The sequence below is a fragment of the Bubalus kerabau genome, chromosome 4 (assembly GCF_029407905.1).
Source record: "Bubalus kerabau isolate K-KA32 ecotype Philippines breed swamp buffalo chromosome 4, PCC_UOA_SB_1v2, whole genome shotgun sequence".
Lineage (NCBI taxonomy): Eukaryota > Metazoa > Chordata > Mammalia > Artiodactyla > Bovidae > Bubalus > Bubalus kerabau.
In genome coordinates this window covers 105,848,004-105,872,439 of record NC_073627.1, presented here as the reverse complement: position 1 = coordinate 105,872,439, position 24,436 = coordinate 105,848,004, and the positions used below count along the sequence as shown (strand labels likewise).

At 40.8% G+C, this 24,436-nt stretch overlaps 2 long non-coding RNA genes across 3 annotated transcripts in view; one reads left to right on the top strand and one right to left on the bottom strand.

Annotated features, from left to right (window-relative positions):
• Positions 1-7,319, bottom strand: part of LOC129650051 (uncharacterized) — a 42,275-nt gene extending 34,956 nt beyond the window's left edge. The window contains exon 1 of the long non-coding RNA XR_008713557.1: positions 6,669-7,319. This is a non-coding gene — a long non-coding RNA (uncharacterized LOC129650051). The remainder of the gene's footprint in view (positions 1-6,668) is intronic.
• Positions 7,320-8,601: 1,282 nt separating this feature from the next.
• LOC129650050 (uncharacterized) lies at positions 8,602-11,085 on the top strand. 2 transcript variants are annotated; one of them, XR_008713555.1, is made up of 3 exons: positions 8,602-8,730; positions 8,990-9,229; positions 10,952-11,085. It is a non-coding gene; the product is annotated as an uncharacterized LOC129650050 (long non-coding RNA). The 2 variants fall into 2 exon arrangements; XR_008713556.1 differs by lacking the exon at positions 8,602-8,730 and adding an exon at positions 8,750-8,855.
• Positions 11,086-24,436: the final 13,351 nt, after the last annotated feature.

Genomic DNA, 24,436 nt, shown 5'->3' with positions numbered 1-24,436 from the left:
TAACTTACTAGCCAGGTGACTATGGAAAAATCATCCACCTGTCCAAGCCTCAGTTTTCTCTATCTAAAATGGGAATAGCTACGCCTTCCTTATAGGGTACTTTGAGGATCAAATGAAATGATGTGAATTTGCTTCATAAACTCTTGATTAACAAGAATGTTATTTTCATTTCAACAAATTTTTATTGAGAAAAGTAACAGCACAGGAGCATAGGTTATAGACTCCAAAAACCACAAGGCCTAGGATTTAAATTCCAGTTCTGTCACTTCCTAGTTTTATGCCCATGGACATGTTACTGATCTCTCCAAGGCTCAGTTTTCTTCTTTGCAAATGGGATAAGAGTGACAATCTGATAGGTGTACCATGAGGAGTAAGTGAGTTAATTTTTTATCTAAAGAAGGCTGGCATATCATAAATACATGCTTCATAAATACATTGACTGTGAATATCCCAGAAGCCAGGTACTACGCTGTGCACCCCGGGCTCCCTCTCGCCCATCCCCAACCCTGCCACACACCACACACAGTAACAAGGGATCCCATCAGACCTTTCACACGCCCAGACACAACTTAACCCATGACCCAAGCACTTGGAGATAAATGATAAACTTCTCAGGGGCAGAAAATCAGGTGATAACCTCAACAAGGGGTTTATAGCTGGAATTCTCCTGAATTTCAAATTTCAGATTTTCATCCTGTCCTTGTTGTCACTTAATTAATTTGTAGTCCCTCTCCATAACTTGCTCTGATTCATTTATGCTTGTGAAATGTTCAGTTTTTTAATAACATTTTTTAAAATGAACTATTATTATGACAGCTGTGGAGAAATTTCACTTTGGTGTTGAGAAATGTTTTATACACACCTTTCAGCTTGCCCACGTTCAGGAAAGACATGAAATGCAGGAAGTACAAAAAAATCACTTTTTTGGATGAAACTTTTACAAGGTCTCTCACCCATCTTTGTGAGTTTTGTAGTTTTGTTTTTGTTTATATGTTTATTTTAAGTTGAACATTAAAGCAGGAGAAGAACATCTTTGCCCTCTTCCTGTTTACCTGGCATGGAGGAGGTAACCCGATAAAACTTCAATGAGGCCAAGTAAATTTTGTCACTCTTGGATAATTCATTCTATAATTAATCAAGGGTTTTATTTGAGGATGATTAGTGTCCGGCCATATTCCAATTTTGACATTCTAAAAATATTATCCCATGATTGACTACTCTTTTGAAGTGCAGCAGAAAACTGCATTACCAAGCCCCAAAAATCCTCTGTTGACACAGAGGGAAACCTCTAATTACATGAGTCACTATAGTTTTACAACTGAATAAACTGTTAACTAAGTTGGAAAAATTATCATCAAGATGATAAAGGTCATTTGGAACTCAATGCCAAAGCACTCCTGACTTATACTTTTCAGAGAATGACCACTTGTAAAGAGACTGATGTCTGGGAGATTAAAAGTGAAATCTAATATGATTTCCCAGATCTCAATAGGCTGCTTTATACTGACTAAAAGGAAAAGCAATTTCCTGGGCATGTCCCTTTAGCCTTTTGGTCCTATGAGTATGTATGAGAATCCATTCTGTAAGTCATTGTGCTAGCATGTTATAAAGATGACTGGCCCTTTGGCTTGTGATGTAGTTTGGCCATACATACGCAATTTTCCACTACTCTTTTGTTCCTTCTTTTCCTTCAAAGTTTACATTTGTACAGCTTCCTTAATCCTAATTTCTTAAGGCATGGACCAAGCCTTTTTATATATTTAATGCTATGCATACAACTATTGTTATCTGTGGGAAAAATCAGGAAAAGGATACACTGGACTTCCTTACAACTATGATCACCTGCTTTTCTCCTCCACTGATCTCCAAGGCAGTCGAATTCACACAATTGAGGGACTGCCTAATAACCTCGTCTTCTTTCACCATGAGCCACTGAGTAAAGCTGGAGAGCCTGCTACAATATTAGGAACCATTCCTCTCTTACAAACTCAGAGAGCGAAGAAAATCAATGTAACAAGCTTGGGCACCAGACCTTACTCTCATTCCTTCTTAACTTCTGGGGAGTTAACATTCTAAAGGGCCCTTTTCACACCTAGGGTGCTTCCACACTCTACCTGCTTAACATGGAATTTAATAGGCCATTTAGTTATCCTTTCAAGAGGGTACAGCACATTCATTCAGTAGAGTATTTCCGCACATATTAAAATTGGTTGTGAGTACTAAAATTCAAGGCCTTGATTGAAAAAAATATTCCTTTTTCCTAGCTGTTCAACATAGGATTATTTCAGTACTGAAGGGAAACACAGAGCAGCTGCCAAACACTCTCTGTTCATGTCTCTCCCTCTTCCGCACAATGTCTTACCCTGAGTTACTGACTGTGGAAAGAAGCCCTGCTTCACTGAAGCAGTTATGCTCCCATGTTTCCAGCCTACAGAATGTATAAATTCACATAATAATCACAGGATATCAGCACTAGAGAAGAGCCTACAGACTTCCTGCTTGAAGTCAGGACAAGTGAAGTGATTTGTCCAAGGTCACACCACTAGTTAGTGCCAGAGCCTGGACTAGAGACAGCCTAGTTCTGGCTTCCCAGTCCAATGCTAATTCTCACTATATTTCCTAAGACATATTTGTTTTCTTCCAAAATCCATCCAAATAGCATTTGCTAGAGTTGTAGAAATGCCTATGAGAAACTGCCTCTGCAAAGCCAAAGGGCAAATACCAAATACAGAGCCAATCGATCTCGAACTGCTTGGGAAGATCTGTGGGTCAAGAGGCAAGATCATGGCAGGCAGCCCTGCTTTAAAGGATTCTAGGCAGCTGGTAACTGAGACCTCCTGTTTAATAAAATGACATCCTCTGGTCATCCTGCAGGAAACCCCCTGGATAGCCCTGGTACTTAACTAACCAAATATCTACTCATTAACACCTTCTTTATTTCTGAATGGGTAGTCATTTTAATGGGAGACATAAATAGGGACATGTTAGACCAGCTTTTTCTCCAGAGTTTGATACTTCTAAACCTGTGGCGGATTCATTTTGATGTTTGGCAAAACTAATACAATTATGTAAAGTTTAAAAATAAAATTAAATTAAAAAAAAATAAAGCAAGACAATCGTGCTTTAAAGAACATGTTTAAATTATGGAGCCTTGTGGTGTTGGAGAAGACTCTTGAGAGTCCCTTGGACTGCAAGGAGATCCAACCAGTCCATTCTAAAGGAGATCAGTCCTGGGTGTTTTTTGGAAGGACTGATGCTAAAGCTGAAACTTCAATACTTTGGCCACCTCATGCGAAGAGTTGACTCATTGGAAAATGAGACTCTGATGCTCATCCCAGACTCTGATGCTGGGAGGGACTGGGGGCAGGAGGAGAAGGGGACGACAGAGGATGAGATGGCTGGATGGCATCACTGACTCGATGGACATGAGTTTGGGTGAACTCCAGGAGTTGGTGATGGACAGGGAGGCCTGGCATGCTGCAATTCATGGGGTCTCAAAGACTCGGACATGACTGAGTGACTGAACTGAACTGTATCTAACAAGTTAAAAAAACACCTGCTATATTGAATATATATACTTTGGCCACTTGATGCAATGAGCCAACCCATTGGAAAAGATCCTGATGCTGGGAGAGATTGAAGGCAGGAGGGGAAGGTGGTGACAGAGGATGAGGTGGTTGGATGGCATTACTGACTCAATGGACATGAGTCTGAGCAAATTCCAGGAGATACTAAAGGACAAGGAAGCCTGGCATGCTGCAGTCCATAGGTCTCAAAGAGTCAGACATTACTTAGCAATTGAACAACAATAACATATTGAATATATAGTCTTCTAATTCCAAAGATATTTTGTCAAAATGAATTCATTGTTTTAAAATCATGGTTACAATAGAAAAATGGGCAGAAAACCTAAAGAAGACATACAGATGGCCAACAGGCACATGAAATAGTTGTTCAACATCACTAATTATTAGAGAAATGCAAATCAAAACTATAATGATTCCCTTTTCTCCACACCCTCTCCAGCATTTATTACTTGTAGACTTTTGGATTGCAGCCATTCTGACTGGTGTGAAATGGTACCTCATAGTGGTTTTGATTTGCATTTCTCTGATAATGAGTGATGTTGAGCATCTTTTCATGTGTTTGTTAGCCATCTTTATGTCTTCTTTGGAGAAATGTCTATTTAGTTCTTTGGCCCATTTTTTGATTGGGTCATTTATTTTTCTGGAGTTGAGCTGTAGGAGTTGCTTGTATATTCTCGAGATTAGTTGTTTGTCAGTTGCTTCATTTGCTATTATCTTCTCCCATTCTGAAGGCTGTCTTTTCACCTTGCTAATAGTTTCCTTTGATGTGCAGAAGCTTTTAAGGTTAATTAGGTCCCATTTGTTTATTTTTGCTTTTATTTCCAATATTCTGGGAGGTGGGTCATAGAGGATCCTGCTGTGATGTATGTCAGAGAGTGTTTTGCCTATGTTCTCCTCTAGGAGTTTTATAGTTTCTGGTCTTACGTTTAGATCTTTAATCCATTTTGAGTTTATTTTTGTGTATGGTGTTAGAAAGTGTTCTAGTTTCATTCTTTTACAAGTGGTTGACCAGAGTTCCCAGCACCACTTGTTAAGGAGAATGGCATTGAAACATGTAAATATCATGTATGAAATGAGATGCCAGTCCAGGTTCGATGCACGATACTGGATGCTTGGGGCTGGTGCACTGGGACGACCCAGAGGGATGGAATGGGGAGGGAGGAGGGAGGAGGGTTCAGGATGGGGAACACATGTATACCTGTGGCGGATTCATTTTGATATTTGGCAAATCTAATACAGTTATGTAAAGTTTAAAAATAAAATAAAATTAAAAAAAAAAAAATAAAAATAAAAAAAAAAAAAAAAAAAAAAAAAAAACTATAATGATATATCACCTCATACCTGTCAGAATTGCTATAATTGAAAAATTCACAAACAATAAATGCTGGAGAGGGTGTGGAGAGAAGGGAGCCCTCCTACACTGTTGGTGGGAATGTAAATTGTTACAGCTACTATGGAGAGCAGCCACTATGGAAAACTAAAAATAGAGCTACCATATGATCCTGCAATCTCACTCCTGGGCATATACCCAGAGAAAAACATGATCTGAAAAACATGTACCCCAGTGTTCATTGAAGCACTATTTACAATAGCCAAGACATGGAAACAACAGAGGAATGGATAAAGAAGATGTGGTATATATATTCAGTGGAATATTACTTAGCCACTAAAAAAGAATGAAATAATGACATTTGCAGCAACATGGATGGACCTAGAGATTGTCATGCTGAGTGAAGTAAGTTAGAGGAGAAATATCGTTATGACATCCCTTATTTGTGGAGTCTAAAAATAAATGATACAAATCAGCCTAATTACATAACAGAAAGAGACTCACAGACTTAGAAAACAGACTCATGGTTGCTGAGGGCGAAGAGATAGTTAGGGAATTTGGGATGGACATGTACACACCACTATAAACAAAATGGATAACCAACAAAGACCTAATATATAGCATATGGAACTTTGCTCAATGTTATGTGGCAGCCTGGATGGGATGAGAATTTGGGGGAGAATGGATACATGTATACATATGGCTGAATTCCCTCATTGTTCACCTGAAACTATCATGACATTATTAATTGGCTATACCCCAATATGAAATATAAAGTTTTTAAAAAATAGAATAAAATCATGGTTAGGTTTCTAAATTAATCCCCAAAGTCTATTTCAAAAACAAAGTATCACAACATGCTACAATAAAAATGGAAGAAATCCCCACTGATGGTCTATCACCAGATAAGGACAATCTGAAGACAAGAAGTCTTTTCCTAAACTCTTAAAGTGCTAGCAAATGAAAAACAGATTCAGTGAATAAAGGATATGGAAAGTGAAAGTTGCTCAGTTGTGTCTGACTCTCTGTGACCCCATTGACTATACAATTCATGGAACTCTCTAGGCCAGATACTGGAGTGGGTAGCCTTTTCCTTCTTCAGGGGATCTTCCAAACCCAGGAATTGAACCCAGGTCTTTCAAATTGCAGGTGGATTGTTTACCAGCTGAGCCACAAGGGAAGCCCAAGAATACTAGAGTGGGTAGCCTATCCCTTCTCCAGCAGATCTTCCTGACCCAGGACTCGAATCAGGGTCTCCTGCATTACAGGCAGATTCTTTACCAACTGAGCTATCAGGGAAGCCCCAAGGGTGTGGAAGGCATGTGAAATTTCTGAATAGAAATTCTGAGTATTTCTGAGGACTATTAAGGTTGATTACAATAATAGAGTACTTTCAATGGAACTATGTGGGCTGTGACTTACGAAAGACGGAAAAAGGAAAAAAACATGAGAAGATGAAAAGAGATAAAGTCTAGTGAGGTTTGGTAGATAGTTCCCCGTCTGTCATCGGGTGGTACTACTGACTTGGGATAGGTGGGCCACTGTGCCTCGGGTAAAAGGGTGGTAACGATAGTCATCAGAAATGCTTCTCAAAGGTGGTTCCTGACAGCAGCATCAAGACCCCTTGGGAATTTTTCAGAAATGCAAAACATCGGGCTCCACCCCAGACCTAATGAATCAGAAAGGTTTCTTTTTCAACATCTAGCCCTCCAAGTGATTCTTATGCAAGCTAAAGTTTGAGAACTACTCACCAGTAATGTGGAATGAATAACAGCAAGAAGATGTTCGTTAGGCAGGATATTGGCAAATCGAGCAATTTGGCTGTATCTCACTAGTGACTGTATTGTAAAGGACTGGTTCTCAAATTTGGCTGCACGCTGAAGTCCCTGGGAAGCTTTAAAAAAAACCCTGATGGTCTGGTTCCACCCCAGAGATTCTGACTTCACTGACACAAAGGTGTGGCCAGGGCATCAGGAGTTTTACAAGATCCCCAGGTGATTCTAATATGTAACATTTGGAAAACAGTGGTGGAAAGCAATTCAGTCATATTATGCACTCAATTTATTAATAAACACATCTTATTCTAGACCCTTTCCTCTTGGGTACATGGTTAAACTTGTGCTTTATAACGTATGTATCACTGGGAAACCATGATCAGTTGGGGTCTACTTCCCATAGGCCAGTAGCTGTCAACAAGGGGCAATTTTGTCCCACTCAAGGAATGTCTGGCAATGTCTAGAGACATTCGTTGTCAAAATAAGAGTGGAGAAAGTTCACTACTGAAATCTAGTGGAGAGAGAAGGCAAGCCCTCACAGCAAACAATGATCTGGCTTCAGATGTCGTTAGCGCTACTTCTGAGAAACTGTGCTACAGACAAATCAACTATTCTCTATTTTAACTCCTGTACCTTAGACTGGATGGAAGAAAGGGCGGGCTTGCTTCACAGGCTCAGCCATCTTGGCTCATTTGAGCCCTACCAGAGTCCCTTTCTTGTGTAGATGTCTGTGTGAAGTTATCAGGTGCCTGCTCAGTTACTAATAAAAACAGTGCTTCATTTTCCATTCAGATATGGTTCTTATTGCATACTTTCTGTTGGCCAGAATCCCCAGAGGGAAGAAAGGATAAGTGGAAGGATTTAGGTACCAAATCCTTTGCTCTAGCAATTCCCATGACTAGCCTTGACTTTTCATTTGCAACTGTCCATGTTTTTTTTAACTTATCAAGCTGAAGAGTAGGCAGAATAGAGAAGTGAAATGGGAACAGGGTCATATTCAGCCAAACATAAACTCGACCTATGCTCTCTGCATTCAGACAGATGCTGGGAGCTGCTGATGGTTAACCCTTGAGTACATAAGACATGCCTGCTGCTGAGAACAAACTCTGCTACAGCACCCTACACTTATTCATCTGTTTTTATTCTGGCTTAAAAAATCGGTAGAGCATAAAATCTTTTACCATCTACTGTGTTTCACCCCAAATCTTCAATATCCACACTTTCAAAGATTTCCACACAGATTCGGAGCAATTTATGTCAGCCCAGGTGTTTAAAGTTCCAGGTTGAAACATTTGGTTAATTAACATCATGCTGCAAACACTCAAAATCACTTCAGCTGCCACTAGAACAGAACAAAACTCCCAAAAACAAAAACTGTGGGGAAATGCAAACAAATAGCGGTATTCTGTGAAAAACAATATATGATTTTAGCGACAATAAAAGCAGTAAGAGCTTTCTTGAATTAATACCATGTTCCTAAAAAACAATTTTCCAAAGTAAATTATATTGAATTTGAGTGAAGACTTCAAAGTACACATATTTATAAGGAGAATGCAGCTATGTGCGGGATGCCAAACCATTACCACTTTCTTGAAAAGAAAAAAGGTGCAGTGAAAAAGCAGGGCAAACCCCAAGAGTGGCAATCTTGGAAATATCCAAAGAAATAGCCATTCTTCTATTGAAAACCCCAAATGGCTTTTCTCCCCTCATTTCAGAGCCACAGTGCTCTCAGCTATGGTTCTCTTTAGCCCCCTCCACTTCCCACAGCCCTACTCAAGGTCCTAGTTTAATGCCTGTATTTTAATTCTTTTAAACATTCACTCGTGCCTTTCTTCCCAATCATTTTCAGAAAAACTCACTTCTTTGGAAAGAGGCCTGAGGAGGTTCTGTCAGAATGCATTTTTTTAAAGTATTAATATAGACTGTAGAGTGTTAAGAAATAAATGCAGTTCTCTTAGTTTTGAGGCAGGGGTCAGAGTGAGGTTCGTTGAGTATTTGATGTATGTTCTTCTCTTCCGAGGACTAAGGAAGCTGGGAGGTGAGAGGGGAGCAGTTCTGGCTGAACCTTGCTTGGACTCCCAGGCGGCCTTTGGGTGGGACTGGTCTGCAGTGACTGGAAGGCCCACAGCTCCACTAGAGAGCGTGTGCAGGAAGGGCTCTCACGTAAGATCCCAAGGGTAGAGACAAGTTCAGTCTCAAACACTGCCTCAGCTAGAGGCAGTGGGAAGGGAAGGCTGGGAAGACACTAGAGGGCTGGGAAGACACTGTTTGAATACAGTATTTTGTGTATTACTCAGACTACTCCCAGGAAAACCTTCTCACCCGACAAGTCCCGGCAGCCATGGGCTTGTAAATAAAGCCCAAAGAAACAAATGCAAAGACCTGTTTGCCCACCGTGTCTGAGCTATTGGGAACTGACACACCTCTTAAGAAGAACATAATAAAGAAACACAAAAGGGAGAAGAGAACAACATTCAAGACAATAACAAGATGCTGCTTCGATTCATCTGTGGTTCCAGAAATCCAATAAAAATTTGGTAGGTTGAGAGCTGGCAAAGACTCTCTCCTTAACCAAATGTTACACAGGTTCCTTCGAGTCCTCCTTCAACTAGGCTTCATCCTCGCGTCCTGTCTTTGGCTTGTCTAGTCCAGTTGTAGCAAGAATCCTGCTAAGTCATTTAAGCAAGAAGTCCCCTACCCTTGAGATCTCCTTTTAGTAATTTCCATCCACTGACCTGCTCATCCTGCTCCTTGGATATGAATTCCCATGTGTCTTTGTATCTAAAATTGTGCCAGTTCTATATTGGAGTCTCTTTTCCTTTATTACAATAGTTACTGAGTAAAATCATTCTTCACCACTTTAACTAATGTCAGGATCTGGTACCCAGAGAAGCTGGGAGACCTCCTAGGCATGCCTGGCAGAAAGGACATGAGAAAACATTTTGATCTACTCAAGAGGACAATGCAGAGCAGAATGAAGCTCCTCCAGCAGAATGAAGAATGAAGTCTTTGAAACAGTGCGAGGCTCCAAACCACACACATCCTCCCTGGTGCCAACTGCTATAAAACAAAGTATTTATTTAAGCAAGTGACTATATGGATCTGCTCAAAGACTGGGGAACATTAAACAATCTTTGCCCCTCTCCCTTAGGAACAGCATCTAGTCTTTCTCTTGTGTCTCAGTGGTCTCTCTGTGGGTTTCCATCTTCTGAGCTCCTTTTTGCCTGCTCCTATTCCCATTTTTAGTTAGGAAAGAAATTTCCTTCCAGAGAAATCTGACTGGCCCATTTCACCCTTGAGTGGGAAGAGCCTTTTGCTGGCCAGCCCACTGATTGCTGTCTTTGGATCACTCGTGCACCTGTCACCCAGTCAGCCATGTTTAAGCCCGGATCACGTGGAGTAAAAAGCAGTTATCCTCAGAGAGAGACTGTGGGCATGAGTGACAAGTTATTGCTCATGATAACTGTTACAGAGTTAGAGAATTAGCAAGTTTTCTCATATCTGATTGAAAAGAAAAGCAAACACCTGAGGAGTATTCAGTTCTACTAGGACAAATATAGATAATTTAATTTCTTGAAGTCTATGGTGAGATCTGTTCCTAAATTATTCCAGACAACACCTTAACAGTCCTCCTGAAAATAAAAGTCCTCCTAGACAACAGAATGGGTAAGAAACAACCCCCAAAGTGCCAAGAGTGAGGAAAAATTTTGACTAAGTCAAAAACATGGCAAAAAAAACAACAAAAAAAACATGGGTAAATGTAAATTCCGAAGAGTTAATAAACTGTAGCACAGAATTAAAAGATAGAGTAAAGAAAGGAGCTGAGGAAATAGATAAACAAAGCCTGAGGTTAGCTCTAGGAATCGAAGGAGGGAGGGAGAGAAGGAGAGAGGGAGGCAGGAAGGGAGGCAGGAAGGAAGTGGGCAGAAGGGAGTTGAGCCTGTCCTCGGCATAGTGCTGGGTGGAGACTCAGTGAACTACTGCTGCCATGGCAGACTCCAGATAGCGGAGTCCCTAGAGTTGATGCTGATTTTCCAGTTCTAGGTTCTGGCCATTTTTGTTTCAACTTTCTAATTCCAAAGATCCAGTTTTGCTATTATTGCCACCTGCAGCTCTATTACTTGAAGAAGCCCACTTACGAAAGAAATCTATACACACACTGGGCCTCGTGCATTTAACATAAGTAGAAAGTGGCATAAAGAAGTGTTCTGGACATTTTCTGCTATAAAAATGATGTTTTTTTTCTTTTGTATATACAGTGTAATAATTCAACAAAAGAAGAAATTCTGGTCTCAACAGTCAAGGCCTGGAAAAAATCAGACAACAGACTTAAGATGAAATTAAACACAGCATCAGAATCACAGCCTAGATATTATGAGTCCTCACAAAAGAGATCTCTAAAGCTCCAGCCCTGTCAGAATCTTTGAATAACTGTGGAAAATACAAGATGTGCCAATAACTGGGGGACTGGCAAATGTCATTCATGATTTCAAACTAAAGAATAAGATAGATTCAAAAAACTGTATAGAGGTCACCTTGGGAGAGAGTTTGGGAAAAATCTCTGAAATGGTTTATTAAAAGTAATTGTTCATGAGAAGCCAGAAAGAGAAGCTTCAATCACCAGAAGGCAGCAAAATTTTACCCAGAATCGGCCATATCTGCCTAAGCATTTTTACCTTTGATTACACCGAAATGTGGACTTCAACAATGCATTTTACAAAGTCTCTTATGATATTATACATTATAGGGGGAGGGGAGGATGTAAAACTTGTCATAAACACAAACCATTCCCAAAGTTGACACCCATCCCAAGAGAGGTTTCCAGCCGCTTGCCATAGAACTCTGTCCTTGCCCCATCTAGCTGAACATTTTCATATGAAGTTGAATAAAGACAGTAATAATAATAAAGGGATACCCATAAAGTCCTGGGGCTTCCCTAGTAGCTCAGAGGGTAAAGCATTTGCCTGCAATGCAGGAGGCCTTGGTTTGATCCCTGGAGAAGGAAATGGCTACCCATTTCATTATTCTTACTTGGAGAATTCCATGGACAGAGCAGTCTTGTGGGCTACAGTCCATGGGGTTGCTAAGAGTTGGACACAAATGAGCAACTCTCTCTCACACACACACACACACACACACACACACAATCCTTAGATGTCACAGAGCTGAGAAAGGTATCAGATACATCAAAACTAGAGAGGTTTGACAGGTGTTGAGAGGTGGATAGGATGTAATATTTTCTACTTGGGTCTATAAGCAATTACATAAATAGAGGCTGAGGGATACCCAGATTAAGTAACAGTAAAGACTACATTTCTGGAAAAAGAATACATTTTCAAAAATGTAAAGTTAAACAAGATTCAGTGATGGGACAAGATCATCAGTAAAGCTAGTAAGATCAATTGTGTTCAATGTGCACATGGCTTCTGGGATTACAGAGGCAAAAAACCCTTTCTACTCTGGACCATAGCTGAAATATATCTTTCAGTTACAGTGATACATTTTTAAAGTAATGTACATTCACTGGAAAATAGTTAGAGGATAGTTACTAGGATAATAAACAAGCCCTAAATCCTATCATATGAGGAATGACGAACGGGGTGTGTGCATATATAAGAGAGGCAATACGTTGTCTAGGTATCTCCAAGGGAGAACTTAGTGATAAAGCCATAGAATATATTTTAGCTCATTTGAAAATAGAATAGGCTTCCATGGCAGATGCTGGAAGGCCCCCAAACCACTAAGTTATACAGGAGGGTCAACCTTAAATGGGTGGCTGGATGAGGTAATCCAGTAAGGTCTTTTTAATCTTGAGTCTATGCTTTTTTAAAAAAAATATTACTTTTTAAGTCTTATATTCCTTTTCAATCATGTCATTTCACAAAATACACTATTGCTCCCAATTACAAACGGGCTTAAATCTATACCCTTAGACCTACCATTAAAAGCCCTCTACCAGATGGCTTCATTTGCCTTTGATTTTAGTTTCACAAATACTTATTGATTACCTACTATAATGTGGACACTATTCTAGGAGCTCAGGATATAAAATCGCCAATGATCTTTGGCCTCAAGGAGCTCACAATATAAGGGGAGAAAGAATTTTAACATACTGCTGTCAGAGTGAAGAGACAGAGTGGGCTCAGTGTGCTACATCACTGGAGCACAGAAGAGGAGTCCACTAGCCAAGCCAAGACGACCTGATGAAAGACTTAAGCTGGCAATATAACTCTAGAGCCACATCCTGGACCTTTCTGTATACTCTTTCTGTTACATATTAGAAAAGTAACTTCAAGTAGTTTAGACAAGGTCAATGAACTATTATGAGATGAACTCTGTTGGGATAGAAGGGGTGTGGACAAAACCCTACTTTCCCAAATCCATATATCCAAGAAGGGATTTCTAAGGTCCTCCTTAGGAGACAGATTTTCTGTTTAAGGCTTCTGGTCCATCTAGCCATTCCCTAAGGAAGGAGATTGTGATTAACACTAAATAAACTCTGACATCCACTGGATCCAGTTAACCAGGGAGTTAGATATATGCTCCACAACCAGCTGCTATTCAGTAGACCCAGGAAAGTCTTTGTTTGCCAGTTCCAATTTTTCCAGCAGTCTCCAGATTAGAAGTCTGGGTAACACTCAAAATTCAGGCAGTATGGTAAGGGGCACCACAGTGTTCTGCAATCTAACCCATGAGCAGAAAACCCTAAATAAAACAGATACTTTGTCCTATTTACTGAAGTTCTGTTGTTCATGCTGAATTTAGCCAAACCCTGAAGAAGAGAGGTGAGTGGTAACATTTGAGCATCAAACCCTACTCTGACTCTCTAGCAGATTCTATCATAGAAGACATGTTAGAGTTAAACATAATACAATAGTTAAGTTAAACCATGGAAAGCAAATGGTATTTTTTAACTGAATGATGTTCATGAGGATCAAGAAAAGAAAACATATTGAGCAGAAGATGTAAAGGTACAAATCAAGCTGTGAGATGGTTCATGCACTACAAGGGATCCTGCTGAAAACTTATTCCCCTGTGGATCTATTTAAACAGTCCACCTTAAATGCTGATATTATACAGGGCTATCGTATAGTCACACCATGGCTCAGCATGTGCATAATATAATAAAAACCATTCTCATAAATAGAAAAAAAGTTAACTTTCACAGTGAGAAACAGCTTGCTTAACTACATTATAGTATTCAACTGTGTGCCTATTTTTAAATTGCCTTAAACCGCTCAGAAGGCAATGACCTAATCAAGAAAGAAGCATTTCCTCATGGAGTACATGAAAGCACCATTTAAGATCAGGAGTAAAAGATGGCAGCATCTCTCCCAATACTGAAGATCTCTCTGTGGCAATCAGATGTCCCAACTGCAAACTTCCTTAATAAGTTCACCCCTCTCCAATACTTTCCCCTTCCAAGCCACCCACTATGCAACCAGGCCTAGCCTGCACACCCATTAGGACCCCGACACAAACACCCTACCAATGACTTTGTGACTTCCAATATTTCAACCCTTTCCTGGAAATATGCAATGTAGTTCTCCTAAAAAAAAAAAGCATCTCTGGAGAGTCAGTGACTTTACTGCATCCTTTCACTTTGAAATAGTCACCAACAAGCAGTAAGATGAGTTCAGAGCAAGCAAGGACTCAAAATAGTTTTGTGTTCCTGATGTAGTCAGCAGACCTCTATTGTACCGAATATCATAGGTATAGAGATTGCTGAGGACAAATGACTGGGTTTTAATTAGGTAGCAATTCAGATGAACACCAAGGACGTAGGAGCAAATTATCACATTAAGCATACTAGCCAAGAAACAAACATCTAACAACAACAACCAGCTCTTCTAGATACCAAATAGGCCAGGTCTTGATAGGAACCGCTTTACAAGCCTAGGATGCAGAGACCTACAGCTTGCGTACTGGTTGTTGAAATATTCAAATGTATTCATGCTGCTGCTAAGTTGCTTCAGTCGTGTCCGACTCTGTGTGACCCCATAGACAGAAGCCCACCAGGCTCCCCCATCCCTGGGATTCTCTAGGCAAGAACACTGGAGTGGGCTGCCATTTCCTTCTCCAATGGGTGAAAGGGAAAAGTGAAAGTAAAGTCACTCAGTCGTGTCCGACTCTTAGCGACCCCATGGACTGCAGCCTATCAGGCTCTGCCATCCATGGGATTTTCCAGGCAAGAGTACTGGAGTGAGGTGCCATTGCCTTCTCCAAAATGTATTCATACTGGTTGGTAAATACCCACTGCCCTGATACCGAAGTTCCCCCTGCCACTAGGATGGCCACTTGGATTCCTCCTAGAGGACCCCTCCCCCACAACATGATAGATAAAGGATGAAAACTTGGCACAAAATGGGCTGTCCAGGACTCTGCATCAGCAATATAGCTGATGTCCACTCCTGGCATGGGCATGGACATAGCAGCCTGCAGGCTACAGTCTATGGGGTCGCAAGAGTCGGACACAACTGAGCGACTAAGCACATAAACATTTCTGGCATGGATCAGTGACCATGCCAGGCCGGTTATTAAAGATGGTGACTATCACCAAAGCCCACCAGTGCAGGGGTGCAGGAGTGTCCTGTGAGCATATTATGATTCTCTTTCTCATCTTTATATACAACTCCCTCTTTCCAACACATATATGGACATAGGATTAAGCTCTCTGCATAAGAATCCTCTGAGAATGTCTTAAAATCACAGAGTATATATCACTATAAAGAAGACACTGTGCTGGATTGTGCTGTGCTTAGTTGCTCAGTCATGTCCAACTCTTTGCGGCCCCATGGACTATATAGCCCCCCAGGCTCCTCTGTCCATGGGATTCTCCAGGCAAGAATAGTAGAGTGGGTTGCCATGCCCACTAATGCTGGATTAGGAGTCTTTATTGTTTTCATACATTTTTAGGGCAATTCAAACCTTTTAGTTGTGACTTTTTTCAATATTCAAATACCAAGTTTCCATTGAAAGTCACTGGCATCACTTTTATTAGACTGGCTAGGCTTTAACCACCCCCATCAGAGCTAGGCCTTCCTTCATGTAAAAGGGGATAAAGAGAGTAAGCCTTTACACCTGCAAGTGAAACCCTAAACCTGCCTTCAGGGTCCTTGTAGTTGGAAAAAGTAGAAAGTTTTACAATAAACTACAAAGATTCGTTTTTCCTCCTGTTTGAGAACAATAAACTTCTGGTGAATGCGGGATCCAGGCAAGTAATTACTACTCAGGCACACGTCTCAAAGAACTGCCTGAAAGCATCCATTGATAATCTCCTGTGAGGCCTAAATTTTCCCTGTACTCCCAGTCCCCAAATGAAACTGGGTCAAAATGAAAGCAGACAATGAGCCTCAAATAAACAGAACAGAATGCGCTTCTCTTCTCTCATGTGTTGATGAGGGAATTCAAATACTGCCTAAGCAAGACATAGCATTGCTTATTCTCAATGCTGAGTGTGGTAGGAAGAGTAAATGAAGAAAAGGTGTAGGGGCAGAGGTGGGGGTGAGAGGCTGCCACTGACAAGCAGACAGAACGTTCTGAATTCTAGATTGTTGGAAATTGTGACAATCCTAACATTTTCTTAGATAAGCTCATGGACTGCTTTATACCTGTGCCTAAAAGTATCAAAACTTCTTCAAAAATATATCTAAATATACCTCTGCTGCCGCTGCTGCTGCTAAGTCACTTCAGTCGTGTCCGACTCTGTGTGACCCCATAGATGGCAGCCCACCACGCTCTGCTGTCCCTGGGATTCTCCAGGCAAGAACACTGGAGTGGGTTGCCAGTTCCTTCTCCAATGCATGAAAGTGAAAAGTGAAAGTGAAGTCGCTCAGTCGTGTCCGACTTGAGCGACCCCATGGACTGCAACCTACCAGGCTCCTCTGCCCATGGGATTTTCCAGGCAAGAGTACTGGAGTGGGGTGCCATTGCCTTCTCCGAAATATACCTCTACCTCCCAGTAACTATCTGCCTGCAATGTGAGAGACCTGGGTTTGATCCCTGGGTTGGGAAGATCCCCTGGAGAAGGAAAGGGCTACCCAACTCCAGTATTCTGGCCTCTAGAATTTCATGGACTGTAGAGTCCATGTGGTCACAAAGAGTAGGACACAACTGATCGAATTTCACTTTCCCAATAACTATATAGATCAGTGGAACTGATAGGAAAAAACCAAGAGCTAGCATTTTATTTATTACATTCAAAGAAAGAACAAGGTCATAACGACTTGATTAAATGAATACCACTTGAGATATACTACTTGTGACAGAATACAATTTGGGACTTCCCTGATGGCTCGGATAATAAAGAATCTACCTGCAACACAGGAGACCCAGGTTTAATCCCTGGGTTGGAAAGATCCCCTGGAGAAGGGAATGGCTACCCCCTCTAGTATTCTTACCTGGAGATTTCCATTGACAGAGGAGCCTGGTGGGCTACAGTCAATGGGGTTGCAAAGAGTCAAGACATAACTGAGCAATTAATACTTTCACTTCACTTGAGAGATTTAAAAAAAAAGAACACAACAATCATTCTTACCAGAGGTTTGAAAACTCTTTAGATGTCATCAATAACTTGGAGGGGTACATAATTTTCACATTTATCATCCTAAGCAATGTCAGATGGATGACATATCAAACTCAATGAAGAAACATCAGTCTATTGCTGTGACTAATATTCTAAAGTTTGATCAAAGGTGCTTATTTTTTCCCATTTATGTTTACTTTAGGTGCTAGGCTTGTGAAAGATAGGAATCTTTGTAGATAATACATATATACATGTATTGAAATGACATTCAAGAGGCACAAGGCAAGTTAGGGAAAGTGAGGCCAGGGCTAGTATCCTGCCTCTGGAATGCCAGGCCAGTGTTCTTGCCCTTCCCCTGGGCTACCTCTATCTATGGCCATGTCTTCAACTTGGTCTTGGGAGACATGTCCAAACCTTCTCCCCTTGTTTTAATTACAAGTCTGGTGCTCTTAATAATGAATATCACCTCCTGACACCCACTCCTTAAGAGCCTTCTCTTTTCACTAAGACTTCAGTATTAGTCAACAAGCTTGCAGGTGAGAATGTTCTTCACAAATAAAAAGTTAAACATAAAGAAGATGTACATATGTACAATGGAATATTACTCAGCCATCAAAAAATGAAATAATGCCATTTGCAGAAACATGGATAGAACTAGAGCTTATCTTCAGGGCTTCCCAGGTGGATCAGTGAGTGAAGAAAGAATCCACCTGCAATGCAGGAAATGCAGGAGACACAGGTTCAATCTCTGGGTTGGGAAGACCCCCTGGAGAAGGAAATGGCAACCTACTCCAATATTCTTGCCTGGAGAATCGCATGGACAGAGGAACCTCGCAGGCTACAGTCCATGGGGTCACAAAGAGCTGGATATGACTGAAATGACTGAGTTCACACAGAAATTGTCACACTGAATGAAGTAAGTCAGATAGAGAAGGAGAAATATCATATGATATCCCTTACATGCAGAATCTAAAAAGACATGATACAAATGAAATTATTTACATAACAGAAATAGTCTCACAGACTTGGAGAACAAACTTATGGCTGCCAGGGGAAGGATGGGAGGAAGGGATAGTTAGGGAATCTGGGATAGACAAGTACACATATTTAAAATGGATAACCAACATGGACCTATCGTATAGCACAAGGAACTCTGCTCCATGTTACATGGCAGCCAGGATGGCATGGGAGCATGGGTACATGTACATGTATAGCTGAGTCCCTTTGCTATCCACCTGAAATGATCACATTACTAATTGGCTATACTCCAATACAAAATAAAAAGTTAAAAAATAGACATTAGAGTGCATCAGGGAAGGCCCATATAGAGCACATCCTATTCATTTATACATGGTTTGAGACATTAAAATCAGATTCATTGGAGAGATGTGCATATCTGCATATTCGTACAATCATATTTGTGTTCAAATCTATCTTGATAAATCTCTAAAAGCAATACTCATATCAGACAAAATAAACTTTAAATTAAGGACTGTTACAAGAGACAAAAGAACGATACTACATAATGATCAAGGAATCAATCCAGAGACCATGGTGCTAAATAAATACCAAGTTAAACTTCCTCCCTGAAACAAAGGGCTAAGCCAGACAATCTACAATTACTTTTCAGGATTTTTTTCTAACTGTATATATAAATGTCCCTCGGTATGGACTGGAGTCAAACATCACACTTGAGTTCAACTTTTTAAAATTGTAGCAAAATACACATACCATTTTAACCACTTTAAAGTATGCAATTCATTGGTATTAGGTGCATTCATAGTATTACGCAACCATTCAGTTCAGTTCAGTTCAGTCGCTCAGTCGTGTCTTACTCTTTGCGACCCCATGAATCGCAACACAGCAGGCCTTCCTGTCTATCACCAACTTCCAAAGTTCACTCAAACTCATGTCCATTGAGTCAGTGATGCCATCCAGCCATCTCTTCCTCCATCGTCCCCTTCTCCTCCTGCCCCCAATCCTTCCGAGCATTAGGGTCTTTTCCAATGAGTCAACCCTTCACATGAGGTAGCCAAAGTATTGGAGTTTCAGCTTTAGCATCAGTCCTTCCAATGAACACCCAGGACTGATCTCCTTTAGGATGGACTGGTTGGACCTCCTCAAAGTCCATGGGACTCTCAAGAGTCTTCTCCAGCACCACAGTTCAAAAGCATCAATTCTTCAGCGCTCAGCTTTCTTCACAGTCCAACTCTAACATCCATACATGACCACTGGGACCATTACCACTGTCTAGTTCCAATACCTTTCATTACACTGAAAGGAAACCTTGTAGCCATTAGTAGTCACTTCCCATCCCCTACTTTTAGTAACCTAATCAACTACTAACCTGCTATCTATCTCTGTGGATTTACCTAGTCTTGACATGTCCTGTAAGTTGAATCATATAATATGTGGCCCTTTTGTCTGGCTTCTTTCACTGAGAATAATGTTTTCAAGGTCTATCTATGTTCTAGCATCTATCAGTACTTCATTCCTTTTTATGGCTGAATAATATTCCACTGTGTGGATACAGCACATTTTGTTTATCCATCCACCACTGATAAGGACATTTGGTTTTCTTATACCTTTTGGCTACTGTAAGAAGTGCTGCTATGACTATTCATGTATTAAGTTCTTGTTTGAACAACTGTTTTCAATTCTTTTAGGTGTATATCTAAAAGTTGAATTGCTGGATCATATGGTAATTTCCCTGGTGGCTCAGAGGTTAAAGCCTCTGCTTACAATGTGGGAGATGTGGGTTTGATCCCTGGGTCGGGAAGATCCTCTGGAGAAGGAAATGGCAACCCACTCCAGTACTCTTGCCTGGAGAATCCCATGGACAGAGGAGCCTGGTGGGCTACAGTCCACAGGGTCGCAAAGAGTCGGACACGACTGAGCGACTTCACTCACTCACTCATGGTAATTTTACATTTAACTTATTTAGGGACCATCAAACTGTGTTTCTCATGGGCTACATCATTTTACATTTTTGTTTAATTTTATAACTATTATTAAATAACATGAACAGTCAGTGCAGGAACAAGCAATTATGCTGGCTTCTTTGTATTGCCCGGATTCAGTTCATTGGACACCTCCGTAGACAGAACCTTTTGGTCACTCAAACTAAAGCACCTCTTCCTCCCTGTACCCAGGTACTTACAGGCTACTATTGCACTCTTCTCACAGCACTTTCAGATTGTCTGGAATTATTTATTCATTCATTTGCTTGTTTATTGCCTGTCTTTCTCTTCTAGAATGCAAGCTCCATGAGAGTGGCACTGTTTTGCCTTGTTTTTCACTATATCTCCAGTGCCTAAAACAGTACCAGGCACAAGTAGGCATTTCTTTAGTGAATAAATAGTACTCAAGGCTAAAAGGAATTATTATAAGACAAAGGAAGATCCAGACTCAGTACATATTAATTTTCTTACTTCTTGAAAACAAAACAATTCTGGATGGCAACCGGCTCTAAAGGCGAAAGAAAGAAAAGAAATGTGGCCACAAAGGCCACCCAATCAGTGACACCATTGACCAACCATAGACTGTTTAGTTTCAATTGTGCATTAAGGCTCAGCCTCTATTTCATAGACCAGTCACAACTGCAACTGGTTGGTTTTGTTCCTTAGGTTAAGACAAAAGTGCTTAGCCCTTAATGTAAGTTTGCTTCAGGCTTTCGCTTTGTTTTGTTCTGTCTTGTTTATCAAACGGAAGCCTCAAAGAATTCACTTTAACATCAAAGCAAAAAAGTCAAGTTACTTTGTAGGATCCTTCAACGTGTACACATCTGCTTTTATCCAGCTTGGGTCTTTTTCACAAGGATCAGATTCTTGCTGTTTGAATAAGAGAGAAAGAAGAACAGAGAGAAATGTTTGAGTTGAGCACAAAGCCTTTCAAATGTCTCACTCTTTCTTAGGAGATGAAGACACCATGGCTTCATGCAGTAAACTGCTTATTCAAAGACACAGAGCTCCCTGGTGGCAGGGCAGACTGCCCATCTACACTCACCAGTAGAACATCAGTTCCATGAGGGCAGAGACCTCGCCTTTCATGGTCACTGCTTGATTTCAGAATAGAACAATGCCTGCAGTCTACTCAATAAATGTTTCCTCGGCTCCACAGTGCCTCCATGTTTCCAAGCTTTCAGAGGCACAGAACAAATACACGTGTTTTCCTAGGCTCTGCCGAACTATCTGAATTTAAAGACTGACAATAAACACCTTGGTTAGAGTCACATGGGCTGCCCTTGTGGCTCAGCTGGTAAAGAATCCACCCACAAAGCAGGAGACCTGGGTTGGATCCCTGGGTTGGGAAGATCCCCTGGAGAAGGGAAAGGCTACCCACTCCACTATTGTGGCCTGGAGAATTCCATGGACTGTATAGTCCATGAGGCCGCAAACAGTCAGACACGACTGAGTGACTTTCACTCACTTAGAGTCACATGAGGATGTGCTGCGGAGTGAATTCAACAGTCAGGGCCTGTGGGTTCTGCAGGTATAGAAATGGCCTTCTATGGGAGAAGAAAGCCAATGCAGTCCTGTTCAGGGGCTTAGGTGGAATCAGGGGACATTGGTGACAAAGCTGTCTCATGGGAATTCAGGGCTTGAAAACATGATTATCAGATTCCTAGGCTTTGGCTTATTTACTTATTTGCTTTAGAGATCGGTGCTGTTCCTCAACTAAAATAATAATAATGGTGGCATATCATGGATAGTCAAACTAGAAAATTTTGAAATCAGAGTAAATCTTTTAAAATTTTGGTATTTCTAGGCAGGGCAAGAGGAACTCTTAGTGATGGTAGGGGTGGTTCTTGACCAAATCATCTGAGAAAACAGCAGTTTTCAATATCCTGCTCCTTGGCACATCTGACCACTATGGGCTTTCAATGTTCAGAAGATTCTATTTTTAAAAATGAAGATATTGGTCCAATTAAAGGGCTCTCAAGGCTTTTCCCACAAGGGCTACTAATTAACCTTTCTGGGATTTAACAAAGTTTGCCCTACCATTGATATCTAAGGTTTCTAAAAAAAAATCATTATGATGCTACCTTGATTTTTTAAATTTTATTTTCCTCTCTTCCTAGTCTTGTGGGTAAGGGGCAAAAAAGAAAAAATGATGCCAGATATGCTTCATCTTTCTCCTTTCGATTACTTTTTTGTCCTGAACCAAGAATGAACAGTGCAACTGGGGCTTCCTGCCTTCTGGCATATGGAGTTGTCATCCTTGACATCAATAGAGTTGGCAAAAGCCTCTGTTTTCTCTTTCTTGGGCTATTCTGAGACATGTGACTGCAGATGTAGAGTTTGACTATCCTCAGGTTACTCTAAATTCCAAGTAAGATGAAATCAAGAGTGTCTCTGTATATCCCTGTTTCCGATCCTGTTTTTCAATGTCTCCCAGCATCACCAAAAAGCTCTTATACTTAAGCACTTTCCACATGCAAAGAAAATGGGGGCTCCAAGATGACTGAGAGAGTAGCTCCCTCTCAGAGCTTATAATCTTGAGACACATGAAAGATTAGAATGTGTAAATAAGAGATAGAGAATATGTGATTTAAAATGAGGATTTAGAACTGAGAATTTAAAATGGAATACTACCTTAAAGATGGGACAAACTGAATGAAATCCAACCTAAGATTGAATGCCAGTTTCTCAGGAGACTTCTATAGACCAAGGCTTTGGGAGCAAAGTAAAGGCTAGAGAAAGGAAAAACACAAAACATAGAAAAAAAGACAGTGAAGAAACTAGAGAAGAGAAGAGAGGAGAAAGAGGAAAAGAGAGATAGACACACATAAACCAAGAGGTCAACTAGGCAGGGAAAGAGAAAATGTTGATGGGGCGGAAAAAGGGAGTTGGCAAAGGCAGCTACTACTTGTCCAAATAACATCTTTGTGCATTGAAAAACCACTCTTCTTCCTTAAGCCATTTTTTTTTTTTTGCCATATGCCAGGGAAAATGCCACAATAATTACCTCTATCTATGATGACAAAAGGGTTAGAAAGCCTCTTGATGAAAATGAAAGGGGAGAGTAAGTGAAAAAGTTGGCTTAAAGCTCAACATTCAGAAAACTAAGATCATGGTATCTGGTCCCATCACTTCATGGGAAATAGATGGGGAAACAGTGGAAACAGTGTCAGACTTTATTTTTTTGGGCTCCAAAATCACTGCAGATGGTGATGCAGCCATGAAATTAAAAGATGCTTACTCCTTAGAAGGAAAGTTATGACCAACCTAGATAGTATATTGAAAAGCCAAGATACTACTTTGCCAACAAAGGTCTGTCTAGTCAAGGCTATGGTTTTTCCAGTGGTCATATATGGATGTGAGAGTTAGACTGTGAAGAAAGCTGAACACTGAAGAATTGATGCTTTTGAACTGTGGTGTTGGAGAAGACTCTTGAGAGTCCCTTGGACTGCAAGGAGATCCAACCAGTCCATTCTAAAGGAGATCAGTCCTGGGTGTTCTTTGGAAGGACTGATGCTAAAGCTGAAACTCCAGTACTTTGGCCACCTCATGTGAAGAGTTGACTCATTGGAAAAGACTCTGATGCTGGGAGGGATTGGGGGCAGGAGGAAAAGGGGATGATGGAGGATGAGATGGCTGGATGGCATCACCGACTTGATGGATGTGAGTTTGAGTGAACTCTGGGAGTTGGTGATGGACAGGGAGGCCTGGCATGCTGCAATTTATGGGGTCGCAAAGAGTCAGACACAACTGAGTGACTGAACTGAACTGATGATGACAAAGAATGTGATGGTGCTTCCTAGAACCATGCAGTGCACATCTTCAAAACTATGCCTCTAGAAGATCTGGATGAGCAGCTTCATGAATGATCGGCAACATCCTATAGAACCAGAAGCTGAGATAATCCAAATTCCGAAGCTGGCTTTATGGGCTGTGAAGCTATGCAGTTGGACATATAGACAAATAGAAAGGCTCCACACTTGGTTTAATACTCTGCTGTCACCATTCTAGTATTCTTAACAATTTTTGAACAAAGGGCTCCATATTTTCATTTCCACTGGGCCCTGAAAATTATGAAGCTGATCCTGGCTAATTTCAAACTGAATTTTCCCTGGTTGGGTCCATCCCCAAGAAAAATATGTAACAAAGATTTGAACTTTTATTCTAAAGACCTGAACAGGAAAGTACAGAGGTAGGTGACAAACAATTTCAAAATGGATAATCACAAATCGAGAGCAAAACTTTTCATTTCCTGGAAA